The following is a 10,583-nucleotide window of genomic DNA, read 5'->3' on the forward strand; positions in this document are numbered from 1 at the left end:
CTTCAATGGCTTTTGAAGTGGAAAGACAAAAACCTTTAATATGGGTTTGGATTTTGTTTCTGCTGGTTGTATGACCTTTACTAAGCTTTTCTTTTATATATTTTTTTCATTTATACAAGAGACTAAATAAGCACATAAAATATTCCTTATAATTTCATATGCAAATCACTCTGTAAATATAAATACACCGAATGGTGCTCCCCTTAGTGAATATTTAATGTTCAAATTTGAGATATTTCTATGACACACCCATTCTTATTCAGACCCTCAAGCACATTGTTTCTATTTCAGCCGGGAGAAGATCTGTTTCCAGGTGATGAACATGGGAAAATGTTATTTGACACAGTGGATATCTGTGCCCTGTGGGAAGGAGGTGAGCAGTTGGAAGAGGGATAACTGAGGAAGTGAGGGAGGGAGATTCTCCAGGGTATGGGAGAATATAGGAATGTGCCTCTGAGTGCAGGCATTCTTTATTTTTACAGAGTATGTTATTGGAGTTCCTACAATACCCCTTCTTTAATTCATCTTTAACATTTCTCTGTTCCATTAACGTTAGCATATCATATAATCACATATCTTTGCCCATCTACAGGTGGAATGCCATCTCTACCTGAACCAGAGCAAGCTGTTTAACTTGTCAACAAGCAAGTAAAAGGACATTGTTCTAGTTGCCTACTGTGTTTTTGGTTCTCAACCATCTAAGCGATGATAAGAAGGACAGTAGGGAGTTTACTTCAAACACCAGTATTGGTGAAATCTTTTCAGCACTATAAACTTGATTTTCAGAAGCTCAGTTTGAACTTGCACAGAGATGATAGAATTTGCATTTTCTAGGAAATCTCAGTGGTGGAAATATTACTGGTTCTTTGATGACCCCTTATTTTGAGTAGGCACTCTATGAGTTCAGAAGCCTCCTAAAGATTCTCAACTTTTGAAACTAAAGATGTCTGCCTTCTCTTCCAGTGTAGATCCAAGTACCCCAGTTTTTTTGAATGATCCAGTTCTTTGTGATATGGCAAAATCCTGTCAGCGAAGCCCAGCACAGATTGCCCTTAACTACCATCTTTAATGTGGAATTGTGGTTCTTGCCCAGAGTTACAAAGAAAATGAGATAAAAGAGAACTTACAGGTGAGCAGGGAGGCTGTGGACATCTGGGCTTCTATACACTATCTCACTGTCTCACCACTAGTTTTTTATCTCTCAGGGCTTTTTTGTTTTCTGAGTCAATCTCCCTAGCATTTCCTAAACATGTGAAATTTCATTCACATTCAGAAGTGCTCTGAATGAAACACAAAAATCAAGTTAACTTGATAGAATTAGATTTAGAGACCACAGAGATTTAAGATCCAACATTAAGTCAGGCATGCACTGTGAACAGATCCTTTGCAATGGATCTCCTCATTGTGTGCTGGAATGAGAATGTAAGTCTGGATAGTTATTTAGATATGATAATCATTGTTACTTTATTTTGCACTTGGCCTGCATAGTCACATATTTTAGTTTTATTTTCGCTTATTAATTTAAGTCTATGTGTATAAATGTTTTGGCTGCACATATGTCTGTGTACATGTGCTTGCCTAGTGCCGGCAGAAGCCAGAAAATGGTATCATATGCCCTAGAACTGGAGTTGTGGACGATGCTGAGCTGTCCTGTGAATGGTATCATATGCCCTGGAACTAGAGTTGTGGATGGTGCTGAGCTGTCCTGTGAATGGTATCATATGCCCTAGAACTAGAGTTGTGGACGGTGCTGAGCTGTCCTGTGGGTACTGGGAATTGAACTTGCCCAGAAAGAGCAGCTAGTACTCTTAACTACTGAGCCTTCTCTCCAGGTCTGCGCTCATACATTTTACACTTGATCGTAGCCAATAGGCTGAGACGTGATGTGTTCACTCATTTTAATCTGGATATATTTATTTCGAGTTGCTTCACTGGCTAAGTGCATATTCTTTTCTTGAAGACTTGCCTGTGCAGATGATCTTTTATTTTCAACAACAAGAACTTTGTTGTACTGTTACCTAAAGTAGTTGCAAAATGAATGAGTCCCAACATAGAGCTTTAACACAAAGAGTCTTATTTGGGTTATTAGTCTATGATTTAAAATTCTGCTTCAGTTTGGCCTGAACTCTGAGGCATCTCTAGCCTGAGTTCACTCAACTGTGTTCATGGAAATGTTGTATATGTTTGCAGGTTGATGAGGTCCACAGTGAAGTCCAGGATTCATTTTGTCTCTTAACTGAAGTTCTTCAGCTTCAAAAAGTTTTCATTCACTAGCCAATTGGCATAGGCTTTAGCTCCTCATGTTTTCTCTTTCACGGCACTGAATAGAAATCTGCAAAGACTTTAAAATTTTGTAGTCCAGTTCCTCAAGAATGGTCAGCAGCAGCTGTGAATGGAAGTCCAGGGGTCTAGCAGTTGTTTAGTCCCACAAGGCAAATGGGTGAAGAAGAGAGTTAACTAAGCTTTTCATTCATACTTTGAAGACATCATTTTCCAGTTTTGGGTAGCTGACTAATAAATTAGTTCCTAAGTGAAAATTGTTTAATGAGAATGTGAATCTACAGGTACTATGTATTTTCCGTGTCATACTCTGGTAGTAGTGTACTGACCAGTACCTGGTATACTAGAGAGAATATCACGAGTCAAGGGGGACCTAAGGAACCTGCTCCTGAAGGCTGGTGTGATTCTTAGTGTTTTATTACAATATAAGGGATTGTCAATAATAGTATAAACAGCAGTTGGTTATTCTTAGCACTAGGGGACAGAGGCAGGGGGATCTCTGGTAGTTTAAAGACAATCTGATATACACAGTGAGGTGCCAACCAGTTAGGGGTTGTCTAGTTAGACCCATCATAAATGAAGACCAAAATAAATCATAGGGTAAGTTAAACAGGATATCGAACCACAAACAACCAAAAACACTTTTTACTTCTTTTTTAGTAACAGCAGTGCCAACTGAAACATTAATGTGGATATTAATAGATATTTCAAAAATTAATTTTCTTTAAACAGAGCTTGAGAGCATGAGAAGAGTGATAATTGAGAAACAAGTGCAGGTTCTTTAAGTATCTCATCTTGTAAACTGTGCTCAGATGCAAGTGTTAAGTTCTAGTGTTATCCTCCTTAGACTGATTAGTGTCCTCGCAGGTGTCCTTATTTTGCTTGCTGTTCCTCATATAACAATCAGAATAATCTTTTGAGAAAGAACTTGGATTGAACCTTTTGTTCTCAACATCCTCATATTGCTCTGGATTGCATGCAGAACTGAATCTAAGCTCCTTCTCCCTGCCGTCAGAGCAGCTGCCAACTTAACCTTAGCCTTCCCCATGACTCTCACTACTGGGCTTCAGGATCCAACCCAGACAGATGTGCTGGACACCTCTTCTGATTGATGGTAGTTGTTCTTCTATTACTGTTCTGTATTTGAGAGAATTTCTCCTGGTTCCTAAAATAGAAGTAGGTCTTTCTATTCCTGTTGTTTGACTCTTTTATTTGGTATTAAATTAAATATTTTTCTTTTACTCTTTTGTGTTTATTATGATACACTTTTCACTTGTCAATTATTCTCATTCGACTTTTTGGCTCTTCCTAACATCAGGGTAGAGATTATATTAGCTTTATTCATAATATTATCTCCAATACTGAGAACTGTGCCTGGAACCTTATAAACTCTTTTTATAAATTGTCAACTAAGTGAATGCTGTAGTTAATTTGAACATTTGATTTCTTCAGTCCAGGTCCTGCCTGCGACTGTTTACTGTTTGCACGATTCTGGACTTGTCAATGACTTCTGATGCTTCATTTCATTCAGCTGTATATGATGACTATAGTATTACTTACTTCGTAGCATTACAGTGGGTAATTGAGTTAATGCATGCTAAAGAACATAGGTCTGCATTTTCTATGCTTTGTGTAGAGGCCAGAGGTCTGTTTAATGTCTTCTAGTTGCTCTTTTCCTTAGTTCTTGTGTCGAAATTTTTCACTGAACTTGGAGCTTGCCATTTTGGCTGGACTGGCTGACTCCTAGAATCTGTCTCTTGTGAGACAAAGTGTTGGAGTTAGAGAGGAAGGTTTAGCACTGCACAGATCTTATGTGGATACGGATCTGAACCTAGGTCCTCATGCTTGCGGAGCAGGCACTTTACCTAGTGAGCATCTGCCTGATCCTTACCAACCAACCGACAAACAAACCAAACTGTAAAAATTGTGTTTTCCCTTCTTTCTTCCTTTTTTGTGGAGGCAGAGTTTTTCTTTGAATCCCCGTATTTTTCTGAGTAGCCTATAGATCAGTCTGGTTTCAAAGTCAAGTGATCTGATTACCTACCTCTCTCCAGAGTGCTGGGATTAAAGGTGTGTTGCCATTGCTTGTCTTCTGACAACATTTTGATTTGTCATTAGATCAAAAAGTAATTTGTTCTTATTTGTTTTTTTGAGTGAAATTTTGTTGTCTATCAAAATTTATTTGACTTTCGAAGTAGTTTCTCTGTGTGTCTAGAATAAAATAAAAATAAATTGCTGAGAATGAGAAAGCCACCCGAATGGCTTTCCTAGGTTTGCTTTGATGTTCTACTAGAAATATGATTGTGATAATGGAAGAACTTACTGGGGCTTCTTGCTAGATTTCAGGGCCGTCTATTTTTTGAAGTTTTCAGGAAGGAGAGTCATCTTGTTATCTTTAGTGTGATGTTTTCTACCATTTTGTACAAAGAGTTTTTTTCTATATGTTGCATTTTAGTTCTCAAGTTGGAGCACAAAGCAACCTAGAAATATTCAACATATGCATTATTGCTTTCTTTTTTGAATGTGTTGTTTCTTCCTTTATCATTTTTGAAAACGAAACCATATCTTTGTAATAATAAAAACTGTGAAGTAATGAGTCGAGTTAGTCTCACAATCTTAAGACTCTGTTTATGGTAATTATATTTTGGTAATACTAGGTATTTTTACTTACCATTTGTCCTTGACAAAATGGCTTTTTGTAATTCCTACTATATTTTCATCTCAACTTTAAGTCATAGGATTTTTAGCCTTGTGCCTGACACTTAAAAATGAACATGAAACACTGCTTGTGTTTTTAACATTTGTTCCAAAATTTAATCATTATTGGTAAATTACTCCATATGGACTACATTCCAGGACTCTTTGCTAAGTGATTTCGCATATAATATTTAAAAGCACCACTTAAATTTGACACACTGAGAAAGAAACATATTTGTAGAGATAATAGTATTTGGTTAGGTCACATGGTACATAAGGAACAGTGATTTTTACTTACTTCCCTTGGATTCATGACTTAGGTCCTATCTCTTTTGTGAGCTACATTTTAAAAGGACAAAGTTTTCCATTTTTTTGCCATATATTTGTACATGTATGTTCCTCCAAATTACTGTCTGTTTTTCATTATTTGTGTGTAAAAAGATGTTGTCTGAGTCCTGGAAGCTGTAGTCACTGCTGTTTTCAGGATGCTGGGATTTGGACTGCAGGCCTCATGATTGCATAGCAAGTTTCTTATAACCTGGGAACTCTCTGTCTAGTCACCAGAACTGTAGCTTATAAAGAGTTTAGTATAGATTTAAACATGAACATTAAGGGAGGAGAAACACACTTGCAAGCATGACAGACGTGAGAGGAGGAGAGGTAGATGTGAGGAAGGGAGCTAAGTAAACCAAAGACAAAAGTGGGTCTGGGCCAAGAAGAGATGATGTGAAAAAAAAATATACATTTACACTAATTTACTCTGTATGTGTGTGTATGTATTAGTGTGTATATATGGAGGTCGTACTCCTACCACAAGTGTTCTGTCGATAAAACTTGGATACTCATTTTTTATGACAAGTGCTTTAACCACCTTTAAAAAAATTATGTTTATTATTTTTGTGTGTGGGGGTGGAGTTGTATATATGTATGTTGTAAAAATTATTTAATCTAAACTTGGGGATTCTACCCTGCCTTAGACCATTTACTTTTGAGATAAAAGACACACACAACCTTCATATTTACAATAAGCCTTAATTAGCACAAGAGCTGGACAGATATCGATCCTCTGGCTATTATGTCTATTTCCCAGCCAATAATCTCACTATATAATTTCCATTGCTGTGTCTGAGCTGCTCTTAACTCCAATTAACCAGTCCACATGGTTATTATTTCATAAATCACCTAACCTATAGTGGCTTCCTCCTTTCTTCATCTTCCTCCCCTCTTGTGGTTCTTCTCTGATGCTGGAAGTCCTGGAATGTTAAACCCTGCCTGTGTCTGTAAGACTCAAAGTGAGCCTTAGCTACCAGGAGACCCCCCAAGTGAGAGCATGCAAAAGCAAGAGGTTTATTGTTACAGCACGATGGGGTGTCCTGCACCCAAAGGAGAGGTGACCCCTTTTTTTTCTTTCATAAGCTATTTATATAATTTTTGAGTGCAGATTATAGCAACAGTAACTAGGCATGTAATGATTGGTGGTCCTGGTGACCTCTATGTTAATTGTCTGGGCAGGAAGGGGGACTCAAGGACCCTCCATATCTCCAGGTAGTAGGATAATTGGCTGGATAGGGAGGGAGACTAAGGACCTTTCCTAAGGCCTGGTGGGAAGTTCCAGATCAGGACTCTCTCATGTCTTTTCTGCCCAACTATTGACTGTTGGCATCTGTATTCACCAATCAGAAACAATTTTGGGGCAAGGTCATATGGCATCACTTGGGTCTACATGTGGACTCTTGTCTCTGGGACAATCAGACCTTGGCCTGCAGTTAGCATTACAATACATAGCAACAAACCAAACCTCAACATGTGGAGGTCAGGGGCATCTGGTGGGAGTCAGGTTCTGTGTAGGACCCAGGTATTGATCTGATTACATCAGGCTTGGCTGCACAAGAACCTTTACCCATTGACCTATCTTACTGGCTCATCAAAAACCTTTTACAGGGTAGTTTGGTCCTTTGGCTCTGTATATATGAGCTTGCATGTGTGGAGGTCAGAGGACAACCTTCGGTGTCATTCTTCAGATGCTCATCCACTGTTTTTGTAAAGCAGGATTTTTCATTGGCTTGGAATTAGACAGGTATGCTGGGCTGCTTGGCTAGTGAGGACATGGAGTCTCTGTCTCCCCAGCACAAGTGTGTGCCACCAAACCAGGTTTTGTTATTGTTGTTGTTATTGTAATTGGCTTCTTGTGTTGGACTGAAGTTTATCATCGGAGTATCTGGCCCCATGGCTTTCCATGTGAGGAGGAGAGGACAAAAATGTTTGTGATTGATGTGTGTACTCTCTGTGATTGTACTTGAGTCTAGTATAAAAGTGAACCAGAATGGTGCTTTCTGGCTTAGTCTTGCTTGACCATACTCAAGGTTTAGGAGGAACTTCTTGAGGGTTCAATTATACAACACTTGTATAATACTCTAAACTTGATCATTCTTTCATCTGAGATTACTAAGGATGTACTTCATTTCATGTTCCCCTTTTAGGCACAGTCTGAATTATGTAGCTGAAATGAGGAATAAATTACTAATACTAAAATTATTAAGTTCTTAAGTTTATCAGGGCACAGGGCAAGCTATTGGAAAAGACTGTGGACCCAGCGCAAACATTATTGAGACTTTTCTCTTGCCTGTGATAGTCCAAAGGTAGGCAGCTAATCCAATGAGAGAAACATTCTCTGGCTGTTCAGTGCCACAGGTTCCTCTGTTTCCTTAGCTATTCTCTAGGAGTTACAGTTGAAACTATTTTACTTTACTGTAGAGAAATGGCATGAGATGAGGTGCAGGGCACCCAAGGATGCTTCTGTCACTCTCAGCATACTGAGATACCGAGGAGGCACATTTCCTCAAGCAGAGGATCTTGGTGTTCTGTCAAGAAAGCTGCAAACCCGAGGAAGTGGCTTTCATGATCATTTTCTCATGAGAAAGTAACTTTGTTTATAGTTTAATTAGATAACACATCTGACACAGCTAAGAGATAGACTGCTGACAGATGTCTCAGTCTGCAGGAGGTTTGGGTCACTTTGAACCAAGATATGCTATTATTAGGGAAACAGCAGCTGGCGAGAACTAGAAACTGAAAGTTTTTATTCTGTTTTGCCTTTAAAAGTTGAATCTTTGAATAAACTGTGCATTGGCTGGCTGGGCTGTGTACACCCCATGTCCAGGATCATGGGAACCTCACTAGGGACCTCAATATACTAGATTGTAGCCGTGAATTTATTAAACTGCTGGATAATTAATTAATCTGGATTTGTGAGTGAAACTCACACGTGCTCTCACTTGCCCGAGCGCACATACGCACCAACTAATTCTGATATGTCTTGATTAAGCTCAATGGCTGGACAATTCTTATCCTCCCAACAGCTAGCATACATTTCCCTCTGGTATCCCTGGTCAGACACCTTTTAAATCTGTATTATCTTCTGGGAAAACTCCCACTCCTCCAATAGGGTCCTGTTCCCTTCTACCTACATTGTAGGATGCTTTCTTTCCTACAGCTCCTAAATCCAGTTCTAACTCCGGGTCATGGTGATTCTCTTCTTCCTCCACTCTCTTCCAGTCCCTTTCTCTGTCTTTCTATCTTTCTGCCAGCCATTGGGCCATTGACTGTAAGGCAACTCTTTATTATCAGTTGAAGCCCTCAGGGTTCCTCAGATCTGGAAGCATGGCTTTTTGGGAGCCAAAATAAGACAATTTCCAACACTAGGCATTTACACTTTACAAATTCATTCTTGATAATTAATAAGCAATTTTCTTTAAAAATATAGGAATTTGATTCTCAGTTCTAGGAGGGAAAAAAATAAAGATATGGCAGACATTTTGCCTGTGGTCTTTGTTCTATGTTACTGGCCAGAACTTAGTCACATGCATATTGTTGAATTAAGCGGCACCTAGGAAATGTAATTTACAGTTGCCAACTCTGTACCCTATTAAAGATGTAGGAAATGTGAAGAAAAGATAGAAAATAACAGTACAGACACTCTCAGTATCAGGCCTGTGGGTTTGTACTCTATTTATTTAACCATTCCTGAGTGCCAAACATGGCTTTTGTAAATTGCTTTTGTGTAATTTTTATAAATTGCTTTTGTAAAGTACACTCCTCAAAAAGTGTAAGTTTCCTATCCTAATCTGAGTGTCTGTTTGACTGAGCTGTAACACATGGAAAAGAGTTTTCTCTCCAGAAGCCTTCATCAGAATCTTTTTTCACTGTACTTTGGACTGGTCTGTAAGTCAGGCTCATGTCATCAGCAAAGCCTGCTGCTGCGTCTGCCACTGACATAGGTGCTGCCATGGTAGCAGATGAGACCCCAGCTACCTGTCCTGTCATATCCGCCCAAACCTTCCTGCTTCCCTTATAAGAGCTGTTAGCACTTTGCCCATTTCCTTCCAGACCAGAGACCCGGGGAACCAATTCGACACATTTTCACGGAGAACCACATCTAGCTTGAGTTTGGGTATATCCTCATTAGTGGACTTAGATAATGTAATGCTGCTGTAATGCTTTGGATTTCTACCATGCTCTTCCCCACAGTAGAAGTATGTTCTCACCTATTTTCTCTCTTGGGAGATGAAAGCAGAAGATCAGGAGCTCTTGGATATCTGGGTTACATAGAGTCTGACTCAAGGAAACCAAGGGCTGAAGATTTAGCTAAGTTGTAGAGCACTTGCCTACGGTACACATGACCCTGGATTCAATACTTAGACTCTCCCTGACACCCTGAACCCTGGTAGCCACCCATTTGGGATGAGGCATCTCCTTAGGGTTTTGTATGATTGGTAACTGACAGCTTGTTTTCATGATCCATACATCAAATCTGTCTTAATTAGATTAATTTTGTTATTAATGATAAAATTCGTTTTCAGTAGTTTATATTTAATCTCTTATAGAATATATGATTTCACAATTTTCTTCCATTTTGTAGGTTATCTTTTCACTACTATGTGATTTGATGCAGTTTTAACTTAAATTTTTCATGTGTATGAGTGTTGTGGATTGGTTGTAATGCTGTTTGTGTTAATTTGGCTCCTAAAATCACATGGGAACTTCACACATTCCTGTAAGTCTCTTAGATTCTCTACCCCTAGTTCGCTCTAATTGGTAAATAAAGTTGTTAGCAGCTAATGGCTGGACAGAGAGACAGAGGCAGGACTTTAGGTTTTCCAGGCAAGGGAACCACAGGGGAAGGGAATCAACATTGCCAGGGAAAGAGAAGGTCCTGGCCTGTGAAGTGTAGGACAGAGAGACAGAGCTGCAGCCAACATGTAAGAGTCAGAGAGCACGGCACAGGAGGGCTGCAGGCCTGTGTCCGTGGCTGCCAGGACGGAACATAGGTTTTAGTAAGTAATAATTCAGGAATATTGGAGGGGACACTGTTAGTTTCCAGGAGGTTTGGATGTGCCCTGCCATTGTCCTGTTTAAAGAATGTTAAATAGAAGGCTGTGTGTGTGCACGTGTGTGTGTGTGTGTGTGTGTGTGTGTCTGTGTGTGTGTGTGTGTGTGTGTGTGTGTGTGTGTGTGTGTGTTTAATTCATGAATCCAGAGCATTTTGGTGGGCAGTGAAGATTGTGTGCTGTTGCCACTGGCAGGGTGAGTTGATTAGTGATAACTAT

The sequence above is a fragment of the Micromys minutus genome (genome assembly GCF_963924665.1).
Source record: "Micromys minutus genome assembly, contig: SCAFFOLD_215, whole genome shotgun sequence".
NCBI classification, from domain to species: Eukaryota; Metazoa; Chordata; class Mammalia; order Rodentia; family Muridae; genus Micromys; species Micromys minutus.